The 20442-nt window shown below is 37.0% G+C and overlaps 1 protein-coding gene across 10 annotated transcripts in view; it reads right to left on the bottom strand.

The window, feature by feature from the left end:
- The window catches only part of LOC136853202 (glutathione S-transferase 1-like), a 498955-nt gene that overhangs the window by 420901 nt on the left and 57612 nt on the right, over positions 1-20442 (bottom strand). The gene's annotated exons all lie outside the window — the stretch shown is intronic.

The following is a 20442-nucleotide window of genomic DNA, read 5'->3' as shown; positions in this document are numbered from 1 at the left end:
CCCCGCCCTTCTCTTGGGTATAGAGCGAAGGCGGTGCCCAGCAGATACTACAATCTTTCCTTATTGGACACTGATACCAGACTTGGTTCACCTCTGTGGACGCGCCAGGAGCTCCTCTCTCTCTCTCTCTCTCTCTCTCTCTCTCTCTCTCTCTCTCTCTCTCTCTCTCATGCGGCCTTCTATTTACTTCGCCCTCAAAAGGAGACTGAATGTTCAGTGTGCACGATTCTCTCTCTCTCTCTCTCTCTCTCTCTCTCTCTCACAGAAACTCTCTCTCTCTCTCTGTCACCTCTCTCTCTCTTTCCGTCACAGAAACTCTTTCTCTCTCTCTTTCTCTATCTGTCACAGTTCTCTCTCTCTCTCTCTCTCTCTCTCTCTCTCTCTCTCTCTCTCTTCTGTGTCACAAAAAGCTCTCTCTCTCTCTCTCTCTCTCTCTCCGTCACAGAAACTCTCTCTCTCTCTCTCTCTCTCTCTCTCTCTCCTCTCTCTCTCTCTCCGTCACAGAAACGCGGATAGGCGGACCCACAGGAGCCTGGCCACGGAACTTCCTCTTCAACTGAACGCTGCAGGTGTCAGCTAATGGAGCCCTGTCCAAACCACGAAGAGTCCTTTTGGGTGTTCCACAAGGAACAGTCATCGGTCCGCTTCTCCTTATCGTAATGATTAGTGACTCTGATAGCAACCGGCGGAGGCCATTTATATCCTGTTCCCTAACGCTTCCCGCGTCTCTGCAGTATCAGACGACCCCGGTAGGAGGGTAAGTGCCTTCATTGCACCTCATGCGGTGCACTGTGGGCATTACTTTAGGTTCTTTGCAGCCTGCCTTCCGCCCCTAGCTGCAACCCCTTTCATTCCTTTTTACTGTGCCTCCGTTCATATTCTCTGTCTTCCATCTTACTTTCCATCCTCTCCTAACAATTGATTCGTAGTGCGACTGCTTTGAGGTTTTCCTCCTGTTACACATTTCAAACCTTTTACTGTCCATTTCCGTTTCAGTGCTGAATGACCTCATAGGTCCCAGTGCTTGGCCTTTGGCCTAAATTCTATATTCAATTCAATTCAATATGAGACGATCGAGGAAATTGCAGCGAACGGTTTCGAAATAAGTTGGAGAGTTTATCCCTGGGCGCAGAGCTAAAATGCACTATCTTGACCTACGCGAAACTCGTGAATGATAAACGGAATGAAATATAGAATTTAGGCCAAAGACCAAGCGCTGAGACCTATGAGGTCATTCAACGCTGAAACAAAAATTGACAGTAAAAGGCTTGAAAGGTGTAACAGGAGGAAAACCTCAAAGCAGTTGCACTACGAATCAATTGTTAGGAGAGGGTGGAAAGTAAGATGGAAGAAAGAGAATACGAAAAGAGTTAGAGTAAAATGAATGATAGGGGTTGCAGCTTGGGGCCGAAGGCACGCTACAAAGATCCCCAAGTAATGCCTAAAGACCTTAGGAGTCGTCATCTGACGAAGTGACATGGTCAAATCGTATAGATAAAATCAAGGCGAACTGACGTGAGAAGTCAGCATGGATGCTTAGTACATTTCCAAAGAGACATCAGAATCATATGCACACACTGGGTGAGCGTTTGATTTAAACAATTATAGACTACTGTTCACCTGTATGGTCTTCCTATCCTACTATGATTATAAAGAACGATTTGATGAGGTGTTACATAAATAAAGACAGAAAATGTAAAACGCTGGCATGACTCTCCACATCGTGATTTGCATAAATCAATGAGATTAAGTAGTACACAGCGTGCGCACGGCATGAATTTATATAATATAGCAGAGCTACAGAATCAAGGAAGACTTGGCCCCTTATTTCCCAGAGCACCCATTAAATTCTTCATTTTCCTTACAATATTAGAACATACAATAAATTCATCCAAGATTTACTTCGTTATTCGCTCTCACGGTGGACTCGAACCTGTGGATACCAGGCTACTCGGATGGACAAGCCAAGATGCAATAGAGTGGAATATAGAATTTAGGCCAAAGGCCAAGCGCTGGGACCTAAGAAGTCATTCAGCACTGAAACTGAAACTGGCAGTATGAAGGTTTCAAAAACGTAAACAGGAGGAAAACCTCAAAGCAGTTGCACTATGAATCAATTGTTAGGAGAGGGTGGAAAGTAAGAAGAAAGAAGGAGAATATGAAAAGAGGTACAGTAAAAGAAACGAAAGGGGTTGCAGCTAGGGGCCGAAGGGACGCTGCAAAGATCCTTAAGCAATGCCTACAGTGCACCGAATGAGGTGCACAGACGGTACTAGCCACCTACGGGGAGCCAAGACGCAATGCCTTACATCATTTCAACGAACCCATTTCGAGACAAAAATCGTACCGGATCACGCACCTAGTACCCAAAGACAAGTTTGACGTCACTACTTTCAATAAATATTGCCAGATGTCTGAATCTACACAGAGAACGAACTTGATAAAGTGATTCCCCATCCCGGAGGACGAAAATATTGTCAGATTTATTTACAGGTAATCTCCCCGACAAGTAAATGCAACTATCAAGATGGCTCTTGGGAGCTTTAATCTTCCGATTCACAGAACATTTTTTTTTTGAGTTGCTATCCACATCAGCCTTCTCTATACCGGCTTCCACCATCAACAGCCAACTAGCTTCTAGGTACTTAATTCGTCGGTTAGGTCAATAGAGGCACAATAGATTTTATATACACATTTATACATATTAATATTTATACATATAAAATGTAATTATATATATATGTATATATATATATATATATATATATATATATATATATATATATATATATATATATATATATATAATAACAACGGGATATAAAATATAAAGTATATATATAATATGTATATATATATATTGTATATATATTGATATAAATTTCATTGATTTAGGATGGAAACAATTTTACAATATATATACCTATCTATATATATATATATATATATATATATATATATATATATATATATATATATATATATATATATATATATATATAAAAGTTTACTGGTCATTTTACCTAAATCAATGAAAATTATATCAATATATATACAATATAGATACATACATAGCATACATATTCATACATACATATCAAAAAGCACATACATACATATATATATATATCCAAAAAGCGCGAAGAATTATTAAGAGGGCATTGTGGCTATATATATATATATATATATATATATATATATATATATATATATATATATATATATATATATATATATATATATATATATATATATATATATATATATATATATATAGCTTTAGAGAATTCAGCTTCAGAGAAAATTCATCAAGTGCTTTTTCTCTTATATATATCATTTCAATGTTCAACAGAAAACCTTAAATATACTTCATATAAAAACGTATCTACTGAATCTGTTAAAAAACATATAAAGAACTCGGGATAAAACCCTACAAACCTTCGCCCCTCCGACACAAAAAAAAAAAAATTAAAAAATGGACCACTGACCAGAAATAAGTTTGCATCAGTTGCATAATGGAAATGGTATTGGGAAATATCTACTTCTAGGTGTTTCAGTTTTAATATTAATGTGTCTGAAGTTTCTTGCCAAACGATTTGACGGCGTAAGGTTCCATCCACACTACTTAATAAACTCTACGGCATGTATGCATGGGTTTTCATCTAATTAACACAGGCCGATAGCGCACTGTCATGGTATTATAAATTTCATTTTTTCAGCTAAACGCGGCATTAAGGCGCGCACACACACATACATGTATGTATATATACTGTATATATTATATACTATACGTGTATACATATATATATATAAATATAAATGTGTATATTGTAAATAGGCTATATACATATATATATATACCACACATTACCACAGGTGAAAAATAAGAGACCTGTGGTAATGTGTGATAAATGAATCACGTACAAAAAGTGATTATAATCATACATTTATATATATAAATATATATACATATATATATATATATATATAATATAATATAATATACATATATATATATATTTATATAACATAATATAATATACACATATATATATATATATATATATATATATATATATATATATATATATATATATATATATATATATATATATATATATATATATATATATATTCAACAGATCTACAGTAGTACAACTGCCATACGTGATTATCTTACTTCTCCATGAAAAACCTCGTAAAATCCGTACATAGATATTATATGTCTCATCATCATCAAATATATTAAGCGATGACATCTGATGAACAACAAACTTATGTACAAACAATCAGCGTGTCAAGAGAGGGAAAGAATGACAGAGAAGAGTCCCGAAGTTGTTACGAATTTCATATTTTCTATAAAATTTTGCAAAAATATTAAATCGAACCGTCAATGAATACGTACTACAACCGAACTGAATATAGGATTTAGGAGAAAGGCCAAGCACCGGGACCTACGAGGTCATTCAGCGCTGAAACGGAAATTGACAGTAAAAGGTCTGAAAGGTGTAACAGGAGGAAAACCTCGCAGCTGCACCATGAATCAATTGTTAGGAGAGGGTGGAGGAAAGTAAGATGGAAGAAAGACAATATGTATTGTACAGTCAAAGGAATGACAGCGGATGCGGCCAGGGGCCGAAGGCACGCTGCAAAGAACCTTAAGTAAAGTCATGCGGTGTACTGACGACACTACCCCCTCCCCCCTCCCCGAACCGGAGTGATGTCGTGAAATCCGAAAAAATATTCAACGACTGATCTCGAATTATTGAAAGTACACTATTGTGGCTGTAATGAAAGGATGAGCACTCTGATAACCCCAGAAAAAACGTGCTAATACACATGAGCCAGGCTCTGAGGTATTTCTCTCTCTCTCTCTCTCTCTCTCTCTCTCTCTCTCTCTCTCTCTCTCTCTCTCTCACACACACACACACAAGCCACAACATATTTTTCAAGTGTACACTGAAAGCGTAATCTGATCTATTCCGCTATTATTATTTAATCGGTATTGCTTTTTCTAATTCATGATTCCACTTAACAATGACAAAGGAAGAACATATATATTACTCTGGTTATCACCAGAGTAATGGCTCTGGCATTATAGGCCTGATAACAGAACTGCCTATTTACGGCTTCACTCATTTCTACATTGTCATTTCTGGGCTCTTATCAGACCAGCCTGAGTCAGCTGCAATTAACATTTCCCATTACATTTTCCTTCACCGGTTCTGGAACCATTTTACGATAGTTTTCTGCCCTGAATTTTCTTTCTTTTTATTGGTGATTGATTTATTTGTGGCTACTAAAACTGGCGTCACAACATCCTAGGTTATTGACGCCGTAATAAAATTAGTATGAAATTAAGATAATTAGATAAATAAGTTTAAAAGGAGCTTCAAATAAGAAATATCTAAATATACACTGTATACATACATACATGTGTATATATATATATATTCTATATATATATAAATATATGTATATATATATATTTATATATATGTATATATATATATACATATATATATATATATATATATATATATATATATATATATATATATATATATATATATATATATATATATACACGATGAAAGCAGATTGAGGCAGGAATACGATGAGATACGCATTTTGTATTAATCCTACGTTTCGTGACAACATCGCCACATCTTCAGGGATTTTCTACAAAATAAAATACATTACGTTATCATAAAATAAGAGCTGATTATAAGATCCAATAGTTGAAAATTGTTTTAGCCTTTTCAACTGTCGGATCTTATAATCAGCTCTTTTTTAATGTTAACATATATTGTATTTTGTAGAAAATCCCTGAAGATGTGGCGATGTTGTCACGAAACGTAGGATTAAAACAAAATGCGTATCCCATCGTATTCCTGCCCTTAATCTGGCCTAACGTGTGTGTGTGTATATATATATATATATATATATATATATATATATATATATATATATATATATATATATATATATATATATATATATATATATATATATATATATATATATTATATATTACATACTATATAATTATAATTACATATATTTTATTAGTGACTTTCAAATCCTCTCTTTCCTTATCAGTTCACATATTGATAGATTCAAATCTTAACAAATCACTCCCTTGCCTAATCAGTCCTCTCCAGCAGCTCTTGTTCAAGCCTTTGTAAATGTGGATCTGAAATGGGTATCGCAAAGCTTTGTTTGTTACAATCTTTCTGAGACAATTATCCTTCCTACCTCTTAACTTCAAACTCCCTCAATCCTGACAACATTTGAAGATACATAAAGGTAACCCCACCCCTCCCCTTCATTATATCACTATGAAAGGCTTGGGCGTATAGAATAGAATATACAATTTAGGCCAAAGGCCAAGTGCTGGGACCTATGAGGTCAGCGCTGAAAAGAAAATTGAGAGTAAAAGGTTACAAAGGTGTAACAGGTGGAAAACCTAACAGCTGCACTAAGAAATAATTGTTAGAAGAGGGTGAAAAGTAAGATGGAAGACTGAGAATATGAATGGAGGTACAGTAAAGGGAATGAAAGGTGTTGCTGCTCCAAGAGCCTGAACGTTTTCTCAGTCCTGTAGATACTGGCTCGAACGTTGCTCTCAAGAACCTGAACGCTTTCTCAGTCCTGTAGATACTGGCTCGAACGTTGCTGAACCTGCGCTGCCTCTCAAGAGCGTTGCTCTCAAGAACATTCTCAGTCCTATAGATACTGGCTTTGAAGAACCTGAACGCTGCCTATACACACTGGCTTGAAGGCTGCTCTCAAAAGCCTGAACGCTTTCTCACTCCTATACACACTGGCTTGCTCTCAAAAGCCTGAACGCTGCTCCTATACACACTGGCTTGAAGGCTGCTCTCAAAAGCCTGAACGCTTTCTCAGTCCTATACACACTGGCTTGAAGGCTGCTCTCAAAAGCCTGAATGCTTTCTCAGTCCTATACACACTGGCTTGAAGGCTGCTCTCAAAAGCCTGAACGCTTTCTCAGTCCTATAAATACTGAATCTACACGTTGGGCTTCTTGACTGTCAGTCCCTATACACAATTTTCACGACCACCCTCCAACACACAGGCAAATTGAAGGACACTATACAAATATCTTGAATTCTATACCACCAAAAACATCACCTGAACCATACTCACCTCACCAGACAAGCACTTAATAACCTCAACAACAAAATACTGTCCCCAACATAGATACTGGCTTGATCCATCACTAAACACCTACAAACACCATAGACAACACCAAAACAGAATCCACTCTGCCAAGTTACATCAGTAGAATTTTGACAGCATGCTGTTGTTCCTGGCATAACAGAGTCTGAACTTCCAGGAATTTTGACTGCATGCTGTCTACTGTAAGCTGACTTCGCTTTCTCGTCTTTGGTATACACGTCAAGCTTCTCCACTGAAAGATACTTTTGCTTTCTTGAATGAATGTTGACTTCATTTTCTCGTAATCACTGTACCTGGAAGGTTCACTGATTGTATGTCCTCAGTGTAAACACTGGGCTTCTTGATTATATGCTGCATTCCGTGTCTTGTCGTCCTTGGTATGCAAAAATTTTTTTCTTTTATTGTACAAAGTCTCTGATTACTTGTCTTAGGTGTACGTGCCAGACTTCTTAATTGTATAACTACACTTTCTCATCCTCAGTATAGACCTCAGGCCTTTGTTATAGTATTTCATGTTCTGGGTGTGCTTGAAGGCTTCTTGATTGCGTGCTGTCGTCACTTTCTTTTGACTGAATGCTTTGCCACCGTAAGCGTAGACACCAGCCTTCCCTGTCCCACATACACTGCGTAGAAGTCCCAAACGTGAGGACCAACCAGTATGAATAGTTCCATCATAAAATTCACTTCCCGAATGCAGAATTCTCTGCCAGTCTCTGTTCCTTGACCATGTAACTGCTGCTTTTTAAAAGGCAGGCATTCTTCATAAAAGTATGGAATATATTATCATTCAGTTTATGAAAACACTAACTGATTTAATTTCCACAACCTAGATCAATTTCAAATCTCTTTCCATTACTACTATGCCTCCTTTGCACGTACCTGAATTAAGGAAGACACTTAACAGGTGAAGGATAGAATATAGGATATAGGCCAAAAGCCAAGTGCTGGGGTCTATGAGGTCATTCAGCGCTGAAATGGAAACAGACAGCAAAAAGGTTTAAAAGACAACAGAAGGAAAACCTCGCAGTTGCACTATGCAACAATTGTTAGGAGAGGGTGGAAAGGAAGATGGAAGAAAGAAAATACGAACGGAGGTAGAGTAAAAGGAATGAAAAGGGTTGCAGCTAGGGGCAGAAGGGACGCTGCAAAGAACCTTCAGTAATGCCTACAGTGCACCGCATGAGGTGCACTGACGGCACTAACCCCTACAGGGCTTAAAAATTGAAGTTATCTGTAAGTGGAGAGCTAAACTAATTTACTAATTACTTTATGTAAATCATTTGTGATTGTTATTATATATATCAGACATCACTTTGGCTACTTGTATAACTCGACTATCTCCATCAACACCATAATCCCAGTCAGTTTTTACGCTATTGTGCTTTGCTCATTAACATTACCTGCTCAGTACAAACTCTGACAAATGAAGCACCGTCTTAAGTGTTCTTACACTGTGGTTTATGTATGTATATATTTCTGTAGTTTTTCATTTATTATTCACTAGTTATTCCCTCTATATGCTTACTTCTTTCTCACAAGGGTATCCTGTTTTGTAGAAATTTCCTTTGCACGTTCATGGCTTCTAAAGCTTATTCTGTATAATAATAATAATAATAATAATAATAATAATAATAATAATAATAATATAATAATACTATACTTCCATCCCACCATATCCGGATCCAACCTTAATAATAATAATAATATACTTCCCTCCAACCATATCTGGATCCGACCTCATTCAACCAGCGAGATACCACGAATTAGACTTAATAATAATAATAATAATAATAATAATAATAATAATAATAATAATAATAATAATAATACACTTCCCCCCCATATCTAGATGCGACCGTACTCAACCAGCCAGTTTAACCCAAACCAGACTTTCTTAAAAATAAACAAATAAAATAAAGAAATAAATAAAGAATCCTGGTATTCTGTCTGGAGACTGGCTCATGGCCGACCATTCCAGGAAAGTCTCTCTCTTTTTTTTTTTTTTTTTTTGTTTAATCCCGCTTACGGGACGAAAGCGAACAAAAGGAACTTTGTTCCAGATCTTATTTTCGCCCCTCTTTTATTTGTTTATTTGCTTTTTTTTTTTTACGAATGGTTCTTATTTTTGCGTTGATGCTTGCTGGTCGGGTCAATGGACAATTCTTTGTTAAATAATAATAATAATAATAATAATAATAATAATAATAATAATAGCATGAGTCATAAAATAATAATAGCATGATAGAAATCCACAGTGGTGTAGATATAAATATAAATATATATATATATATATATATATATATATATATATATATATATATATATATATATATATATATATATATTTATATCTGCACCACTATGTGATTTCTTCAACAATAATAATAATAATAATAATAATAATAATAAAACAACAATAATAATAATAATAATAATAATAATAATAATAATAATAATAATAATAACAGAGGTAAAAGCATTGCAAATGTTGCAGAACAAATGATTTCCAAGATCAAGGAACGAAAATCTAACGGTGAAAAAAATGAACTTGCACCACAAGTTCTTCGTCGGAGGACACAACAAATAAAATGCGCAGATATTAAAGAAAAAATAAATAAAAAAAAAAAATTTATCGGCGTTTCCAATTACCTTACCAACACGAAAGATAATGAGAAGTTATCCGATTATCTCCATGTCTATGAAATTTATCCCTCACACCTTTGGACTGTGGAACAGCCTCCCAGAAGGTGTCGTGCAACTGGAACTTCAGAAGTTCAAGCGAAGGTGCAATGCATTGCTACCCTAATGCAATTCTCCTTGCATATTAATACATTTTTATCTGTTTGTTAATTTAATCATTTTTTTTTAATAAGTGAGTGGGATCTCTTCTTTCTGTATTTTCCTTTACCTCCTCTTACTTCTTCCTAATGAACACCTTAATATTCTTTGGAAGCTTGAATTTCAAGTCAGTGGCCCCTTTGGTGGGCTTGTTCCATATGAATAGGGTTCATCTACCATATTCTTTGCAAGCTTGAATTTCAAGTCAATGGCCCCTTTGGTGGGCTTGTTCCATAGGAATAGGTTTCATCTTCTGAACAATAATAATAATAAATCGTTTTTAACTTCTCCATCTCTACCGAGGGTACATATTGTTGCTAGGAAAGCAGCTGTCAGTCATCCTGACCTGTACGAGACGGGGAGGCAAGCAGACACCAGAAAATTGAAAGCATGCTTCTTCAAGCACGACCCGGTATGGCTACATATGGCGGGCGAAGACAGGTGTGCATGCCGGTAGGACCCCAGGGGTTTCCCTGGGGGTCTGGTGGGGTGGGGAACCCAGCAGGCGGGTAATCCCGGGCTGAAGAAGCGGAATACCATGGGATGAGAGAACAGGGGTAGAGAAGTAGATGTTTGGAGGAGGAGGAGGAGGAGGAGTGAGGAGGAGAGAGAGAGAGGGGAGGAGTGAGGAAGGAAGGGAGGGAGAGAGAGAGAGAGAGAGCGGAGGGGGTGTTGTTGGTAAGTAATGTGGTGGTCACGACTAAAGCCAGTCATAGGCGCCTGACTGTCCAGGCCATCTCACTTACACCTTTAAAACCAAGATGATGATGAGAGGAGGAGTACAGTGAGGAGGAGGAGGAGGGGGAGGAGGCGACTGTTGTTGCTGCTGCTGCTGCTGCTGCCGCTGTTGTTGTTGTTGTTGTTGTTGCTTTTGCTGTTGTTGTCCTTGCCGAGGCTGCTCGTGATGTTATCGTTCTTACTAGCACTCTGCTTAGTTTCTCGTCTGCAGGTCGACTCTTTTCTCTCTCTTGCTTGCTTGCTTGCTTGCTTGCTGCCGCTGTTGTCGCAATCATCAAGCGCTCTTCTTCGTCCTCCTCCTCGTCCTCATTCTCATTAGCGAGGTATGTGAGCAACCGCTGTCGTCAATAATTGTTCCGCGGATCTGCGTCCTCGTTTTTTTGCAGCAGTTCGCATTTTTGCGATTCTTCCCTCGTTGCTGCTTTAAACGTTCGAGCGAAGGGGCGATGCATTACTGCCCCTGATAATATTCTCATTGCGTTTTAATACGTCTTTGTCTATTTATTTTTTTCTTTTTCTTTTTAATAAGTGAGATCTCTTCTTTCTGTATTTCTCTTTACCTTCTCTTACGTCTTTCGAATGAACACCTTATTCTTTGGAAGCTTGAAGAATTTCAAGTCAGTGGTCCCTTTGGTGGGATTGTTCCATATGAATAGGGTTCATCTTCTGATTTATAATAATAATAATAATAATAATAATAATAATAATAATAATAATAATAATAATAATAATAATAATAATAATAATAATGATGACTTCTTTGAATGATCACCTTATTCTTTGGAAGCTTGAAGAATTTCAAGTCAGTGGTCCCTTTGGTGGGCTTGTTCCATTCTTCTGAATAATAATAATAATAATAATAATAATAATAATAATAATAATAATAATATAATAATAATAATAATGATAATAATAATGACTTCTTTCGAATGAACACCATATTCTTTGGGAGCTTGAAGAATTTCAAGTCAGTGGTCCCTTTGGTGGGCTTGTTCCATATGAATAGGGTTCATCTTCTGAATAATAATAATAATAATAATAATAATAATAATAATAATAATAATAATAATAATAATAATAATAATAAATTTTATATCAATAAAGGACTTCAAAGGCCCCTGTGGGCTTGTTCCACATGAATAGGGTTCATCTTTTGAAGAATAATAATAATAATAATAATAATAATAATAATAATAATAATAATAATAATAATAATAATACTCTTCCGCTCACGCTAAGCTCAGTGATTGATTCCTTCCTTCCTTCCTTCCTCCTTCCTTCCTTCCTTGCTGTGCTTCCTCTTATTTCCATATCCACGAAGCAGGCTAATTCATGACTGTTTCCAACCGAATCATAATTTCCTCGAAGGCGTCTCACTGTCTTGAACCAAAGAAGTTCCAGAAATTACAAACTGTTCCATAAAATCTCTCTGGTATTCATTCCAGATTTGATCAGATAAGTCATTAATTATTTGACTACTGTACCCCAGTAGGGGAGTAATGCCGTCAGTGCACCTCATGCGGTGCACTGTAGGCATTATTTGAGGTTCTTTGCAGCGTCCCTTCGGCTCTCTAGCTGCTGCAACCCCTTTCATTCCATTTACTGTACCTCCATTCATATTGTCTTTCTTCCATCCTATTTTCCACCCTCTCCTAACAATTGTTTCATAGTGCAACCGCGAGGTTTTCCTCCTGTTACACCTTGCAAACTTTTCTACTCTCAATTTCCCTTTGAGCGCTGAATGACCTCACAGGTCCCAGTGCTTGGCCCTTGGCCTAAATTCTATATTCTGTTCTATATAAATGTACAAAATGTTCCTGGTCGCCTCGCCATTTTTCTCTTTTGTTTTTAAGCAGGTCTCATTTCATAGTCTAATTGGTTTACCTTATTTGTTTTTATTTTGACTGGGCGGCTGCCACTACTGCATTCTTTTGACCTTATAGAATAATAATAATAATAATAATAATAATAATAATAATAATAATAATAATAATAATAATAATAATTTCTTTGAGTTATGCGTGGGAAAGTAATGCTGTTTACAGTGGCCATTCCCGACTGCTGTAAATATTTTCAGCACTATCCAATGTTGATACAACAATGAATGCTGCCCTAAAATGGAAAACTGCAGTATCTGCAAAATATTCGAAACTGGGACATGCCACCTATCGGGCTCGTGAAACACTAATACACAAGTTACTGCAGTTTCGGAATGATTCTTCAATGCTTTATTTAGGGGGTCCCATTTGCAGTATCTGCAAAATCAGTAGTAAGGCAAGGGAAAACTGCAGTATCTACCACTTTTCTCAGTTTTGTATTTTTGCAGATACTACAGTCTTCCATTTTAGGGGAGAATGGCTTTTCTTCGAAGGACAATTGACAATCAAGATCTACATTTTAAACTGCTGAACCAAATTCTCTGGATCCTAGTAAAAGAATAATTTTACTTTAGCCTCACCAAATATTTGCTCATATTAGACTAGACTTTAATGACATTGAACGTAAATGTTTGAATGTTTCCAGTTCTTACACCAAAGACCGACCAACGATGTACATCACACTGATATGTTCCACTAACCCTTGTCCCTCGTAGGAGGGCAGTGCCATCAGTGCACCTCATGCGGTGCACTGTACACATTAGTTAAGGTTCTTTCCAGCGTCCCTTCTTTAGGCCCGTAGCTGCAACCCCTTTCATTCCTTCTACTGTACCTCCGTTCATATTCTCTTTCTTCCATCTTCTTTTCCACCTCCTCCTAACAACTGATTCACAGTGCAACTGCGAGGTTTTCCTCCTGTTACACCTTTGAAACTTTTTACTGTCAATTTTTGTTTCAGCGCTGAATGACCTCATAGGCTCCAGCGCTTGGTCTCTGACCTAAATCCTATATATTCTAATAACCCTCGTCACTACAAAGCCTAAGATCCAAATGAAGAAACAAATGAAGAAACTCCGACTACAGAGGAAGGCTTCGAACCCGCACCCGAAATGCCAGAATAAGGTTAACTTTAACGAACTGGCCACGAAGAAGGATATAATTCTATTCCCGCTCATACATACATACATAAGTCTGTCAAATTCAGATACATTCGACTCCGGAAGAGACTTCACTGATTGATTGATCTGTGGCTATTAAAACTGGCGTCACAAACATCTAGGTTACTGACGTCGTGGAAGAGAGACTTATCCTCACCATCGCAATTTAGGGTTTATTCATTTATTGCATTTTTCGCTGAAAAAACAAAAAATCTCTCTCTCTCTCTCTCTCTCTCTCTCTCTCTCAATCGTCGTTCTGGGTCTCAGCAGATTTTTTGGGATGAGGTTGCTAGCCCCAACGCCTTTTTTTAAACCTGGTTATGGCCACTTCAGTCGTCAATCCAAGAACTAAGTGCGTAATTCACAGCATACGTTAGGACACAAACCAATCCCACACACACAAACACACACACACACAATACATATATATATATATATATATATATATATATATATATATATATATATATATATATATATATATATATATATTATATTATTATATATGCCTATAATACAATCGAATCATTATTATTATTATTATTATTATTATTATTATTCAGAACACGAGCCCTATTCACATGGAAAAAGCCCACCACAGGAGCCACTGACTTGTAATTCAAGCTTCCAAAGAATACAGTGTTCAATGGAAATAAGTAACACAAGGTAATGGGAAATACAGGAGATCAGCTATTGGAAAGGACAAATTTTAAAAATCCATACAAGTACTGAACGTAACTGAAACAAACGTGATACAGACTTCGTGTTTCATTTTCCGTTTTCTCTCTCCCAGTGGAACAGTCTCCCTACTGAGGATGTCGTGCAATTGGAACTTCTTCTTCAGAAGTTCAGGCGAAGGGTGCAATGAATCACTACCTTAATGCTGTTCTTCTTGCAATTTATTACTTCTTTATCTATTTATTACTTTGTTAATTTTATTTCAGTAAGTGAGATCTCCTCTTTCTGTACTCCCCTTTACCTTCTCTAACTTCTTCCTAATGAGCACCAAATTCTTTGGAAGCTTGAAGAATTTCAAGTCAGTGGCCCCTTTGGTGGGCTTGTTTCATATGAATAGGGTTCATTTACTGAATAATAATAATAATAATAATAATAATAATAATAATAACAATAATAATAATAATAATAATGAATTTCATATCAATACAGGACTTCAATGGCCTCCGTGGGCTTGTTCCACTTGAATAGGGTTCGTCTTCTGAATGATAAAAATAATAATAATAATAATAATAATAATAATAATAATAATAATAATAATAATAATAATGAATTTTATATCAACAGAGGACTTCAATGGCCCCCGTGGGCTCGTTCCACATGAACAGGGCTCATCTTCTGAATAATAATAATAATAATAATAATAATAATAATAATAATAATAATAATAATAATAACAATACGCAATCTCTGCTCCCTTCTTTAAATGTGCCCACACTCACTCACCTCAAAGTAAACCCAACCGTCCGTTCTTCAGCAACTCCGCCCATGCACTCCACGAGAACCCACCCATCGCCTCCCACATTTCTTTTCATCTCGGAAGTGAGGGCTGACGACTCCGCCCACAAAAAAAAAGGGGGGGATCTTGCGATTAGCATCCTTGAAACATTTCTTTCGGAATATACAATTTAGGTCAAAGGTCAAGCGCTGGGACCTTTGAGTTCATTCAGCGCTGAGAGGAGAATTGAGACTTAGAGGTTACTAAGGTGTAATAAGAGAAAAATTTCGCAATTGCACTATGATATAATTGTTAGAGAGGGTGGATAATAAGATGAAAGAAAGAATATGAACGGAGGTACAGTAAAAGGAATGCAAGGGGTTGCAGCTAGGGGCCGAAGGGACGCTGCAAAGAAATTTAGGTAATGCCTACACATGAGGTGCACTGTCTACACTACCCTCCTACGGGGGGAATCTTGATGTAAAGCAGAATTATCAGTGTAATACTGAGGTACAATTTCGGCGCATTCCTCTCCGCTAAAGGCTCAAATACTTCACAAATGATAAAAATTGTATATATATCTATATATATACATATATATATATATATATATATATATATATATATATATATATATATATATATATATATATATATATATATATATATATATTCAGAAACTGAAAGGCTGTTTATGACCCGAGCTAAGTACCCATACTTTCTCACACTTCGAAATAAGTTTCTAAATTCAAAAATGGAATTCCCTTAATTATCTTTTTTAGTTTTCTGTAAAACAACGCTGTTGAGATGGCTATCGTGTGTCCGAACGCCCTTTTTTCTGTCCGCCCTCAGATCTTAAAAACTACTGAGGCTAGAGGACTTCAAACTGGCATGTTGATCGTCCACCCTCCAATCATCAAACATACCAAACTGTAGCCCTCTAACCTCAGTAGTTTTTATTTTTATTTAAGGTTAAAGGTAGCCATGATCGTGCCTCTGGCACCGCTATATGTGCCAACAACACAGGACACCACTGGGCCGTGGCTGAAAGTTTAATGGGCCGCGGCTGAGGGTTTCATACAGCATTATACGCTGTACAGAAAACTCGATCGCGCCGAAGAACCTTCAGCGCATTTTTTTACCTGTTTATCATCATTATTAATTTTTTTTAATAAGTGAGTGTGATCTCTTCTTTCTGCATTTCCCTGTACCTCCTCTTACCTCTTCCTAATGAACACCTTAATATTCTCCGGAAGCTTGAATTTCAAGTCAACGGCCCTTTTGGTAGGCTTGTTCCATATGAATAGGTTTCATCTTCTGCATAAAAATAATAATTACCTCCCGGAATCTACTTTCCACTTTACGGTTCCCGTAAGGTTAGGTCATACTCGCGTGCACGCACAGAATGAGAAAGGTAACGCATATTCTTTAAGAAGCTGCAATAACTTCAAAATCACAACGGTCTGTTTGAAAACAGCAATCAGCAAACCACTCGAGTGCGATTTCATTCAAGAAACAACAGCGTGAACTTGAGAAGCAGCAGCTTGGAAAACATTCTACGCATAATTACACACACAGAGCTAAGATAAATAACTGTACAAAGATATGTGAACGCACAACACACCGAAAGGTTTGTAAAATCTATTTGGTCCGTCAACGCCACCTGGTATTAACAATGAACCTTATTATTGATCGCCAAGTTAAATACCGCCGACTAACATGTAATGTACACAATATAAATTTAGAGTGAATGAACTTGTTACACCACCTCGAAGCACTTTCTCGTGTAGTAGATATTTTCAGACACCACCCTACTTAAAAACGAGTTACGTTCCAGACGGCCATTTGTTGAATTGGTTGTGAATTGGTTACTGTACTCTTCATTTCTATTTAAGTACAGTTTGATATAAAATCAATACAGTATTGTACGTTTTTCATCCCAAAACACAATACACTGTACATACAGTACTGAATGTACAGACACCACCCTACTTAAAAACGAGTTACGTTCCAGACGGCCGTTTGTAAGCTGAATTGTTTGTTAAGTTGGTTACTGTACTCTTCATTTCTATTTAAGTACAGTTTGATATAAAATCAATACAGTATTGTACGTTTTTCATCCCAAAACACAATACACTGTACATACAGTACTGAATGTACAGAATAAAATCTGAGCTTAGAGTGGCAAAGCGGAACGCTCTAAACACAGTTTTAACTTGCGATCCCGTTTGTTTGTATCTCTGAATGTTCGTAAGTTGAATGTTCGTAAGTAGGGGTGGTGTCTGTACTTTCTTTCACTAAAAAGAAACTGAGAATGGAAAAAGTCATTTCAATGAAAACTGAACACTGCAGAAACGAACACTTTTTGTGTTCATATCTTTAAATAGGCCATTTCAATCCCTCTTCTGATAAATAGGCTTTTCAATTCAACGCTCCCATTCCTCAGCATTTAACCATATCTTTAAATATAAATTTTGTTCATTTCATCAACAAATAGTCATCAACTTAAATGGACATTGCAGCTCCCAAATAATCCAGTTTTAATTTCTTCTATATTCCTTAACACACATTCAGATCTTTAATTCTGGCACCTCAATTTCTCAACAGGTGCTCCACAAGAATGTCAGATCTACTGCTCCATAATTATCAACATAATTACCTTTTGTTTATCTGCATTTTCTGCACGGATGCATTTTTCAACTGACCTGCATTCCAAATTCAGCTGTATGCAGCACCCAAGAATGAGAACCAATGATATTATTTCGTCTTCCCAAGTATATATTTATTATAAAAATACGGCCCTCCTGTAATCAGTGAACAGGGTGTAGTTTTAGTTTTCTGTAAAAGAAAACTATCGTGCCGGCTTTTTCTGTCCATACTTTTTTCCCTCCGCACTCAGATCTTAAAAACTACTGGGGCCACAGGGCTGCAAATTGGTATGTTGATCATCCACACTCTAGTCATCAAACATACCAAGTTGCAGCCCTCCAGACACGGTAGTTTTGATTTTATTTAATGTTAAAGTTAGCCAAAATCGTGCGTCTGACAACAATACTGGGCAGGCCACCACCGGGCTGTGGTTAAACTTTCACAGGCCGCTGCTGATACAGCATTATACCGAGAATCACCGAAAGATAGTCTATTTTCGGTGGCCTCGATTATGCTGTACAAAAAACTTGATTGCGCCGAAGAAACTTCGGGGCATTATTTTACTTGTTTGTTTGTGCGATGGCAGACATGGTCTATTATATAAAATTCAGCAGCTTACCGAAAGGAAAACTGAATCGCGGTAGCTGAGGTGGTTTCAACTGGAACACCGTGTGAGTGTTCCAATTTCAACCCCAGTCTATAGTACAGAAAAGAATATAGAATTTAAGTCAAAGGCCAAGTACTAGGGCCTATGAGGTCACTCAGCGCTGAAACGGAAACTGAGAGTAGAAAGGTTTGGAAGGTATAATAGGAGGAAAACCTCGCACTTGCACTATGAAACAATCGTCTGGAGAGGGTGGGTAGCAAAAATGGAAGAAAGAGAATATGAATGGAAGTTTAGTAAAAAGAATGAAAAGGGTTGCAGCTAGGGGCCGAAGAGACGCTGCAAAGAACCTTAAGTAACGCCTACAGTGCACCGCATGAGGGGTACTGACGACACTAACCCCTACGAGGAACCTTACTGTCTGTGCGATGGGGATGAGGTATATATATATACAGTATATATAGATATATATATATATATATATATATATATATATATATATATATATATATATATATATATATATATATATATATATATATATATATATATATATATATATATATATATATATATATGCTCATCATAAAAATATCTGAGTGCACCAGACAGTGCTCCACGATCAACAATCTATAACAACTGTTGCACTTCGCTCCACCAAATCCTTCTAAAACCATATGGTGGGTTACGGACACAGGCCCAGTCCAAAGTGTTACAAAAATCACCTTTTTTTACCCACCTGTACGGAATGAAGATAAGCATATCTGGACAGGATCTCTTACACATTTATATTTTCTACGGTGGATACGAAGAAGAGGAAAAAGAATACAGAATTTAGGCTAAAGGACAAGCGCTGGGACCTTTGTGGTCATTCAGCAATGAAAGGGAAATTGACAGTAAGAAGGTTTGAAAGGTGTAACAGGAGGAAGACCTCGCAGTTGCTCAACAAAACAAATGTTTGAGAAGGTGGAAAGCCAGATGGAAGAAGGAAAATGTGAACAGAGGTGCAGTGAGAAGAATGAAAGGGGTTGCAGCTAGGGGCCGAAGGGACCCTACGAAGACCCTTAAGTAATGCCTACAGTGCACCACATGAGGTGCACTGACGGCACTACCCCACCTATGGGGGGATAGATAGCAAGAGACAAAGACCCTCTCTCCTCTCTCTTAAAATAAAAAAAAAACAGACACAACCATACAGGTCGTATTTTATCAAAATGGGGAAACTTTCTAATACAGTAGTTACTACTTCAAATATTCCCCAGGATCTCAGGAACAGCAAGAACACAGCAGAAGTTATGTAATTTTAAAAATACGAATGTGCTAGTTTAATTCAATGCTGTAAGAGGTGTGACTTGAATATATTATTTCTAATTTTCAGATGAAAATAAATTCTAAAAACAGCATAACTTCTCCTATGATACCCACTTTGTGAAGTTGTTCAATAATACTATTTTCAATGTCCATCAATGGGTGTTGCGCTTCCCCTTCAGAGGAACTCTGACCGTGGTCTCCCTAAACACTCTGGGCAGGTAATACTAGATCACGGCAAACACTCTTCACCTCTAACTGAAAACAGAAAGCCTCCAGTCCATAAGACAAATTAAAATGAAGCCCATGCACTTTGCCACAGGCTGGTCTCCACAGATAACCCTCAATAGTATCCAGGAATATCAGTATTTATGAGGGATGGAGTACAACAGTACCACAATGACCATAGTTAAAGGACAGCATTTTTGCAATTAGAGTATTGCCCAGGGAATCTTGGGCATCTTGGGCAGAAAATTCTCTAACGCCTTCCAGAAAGTAAATTTCTTGCTTGCTTGTGTAGATGAAGGCTTATGCAGTATGCCAGATGATCCTTAAATATGTAGGCAGATGTATCAGGCGTAACTTTATTTCAATCGACTCATAATCAGCCCTCGA

This window comes from Macrobrachium rosenbergii, chromosome 26 (genome assembly GCF_040412425.1).
Source record: "Macrobrachium rosenbergii isolate ZJJX-2024 chromosome 26, ASM4041242v1, whole genome shotgun sequence".
Lineage (NCBI taxonomy): Eukaryota > Metazoa > Arthropoda > Malacostraca > Decapoda > Palaemonidae > Macrobrachium > Macrobrachium rosenbergii.
The sequence above is the reverse complement of the archived record's forward strand: the minus strand, read 5'-3'. Positions and strand labels throughout refer to the sequence as shown.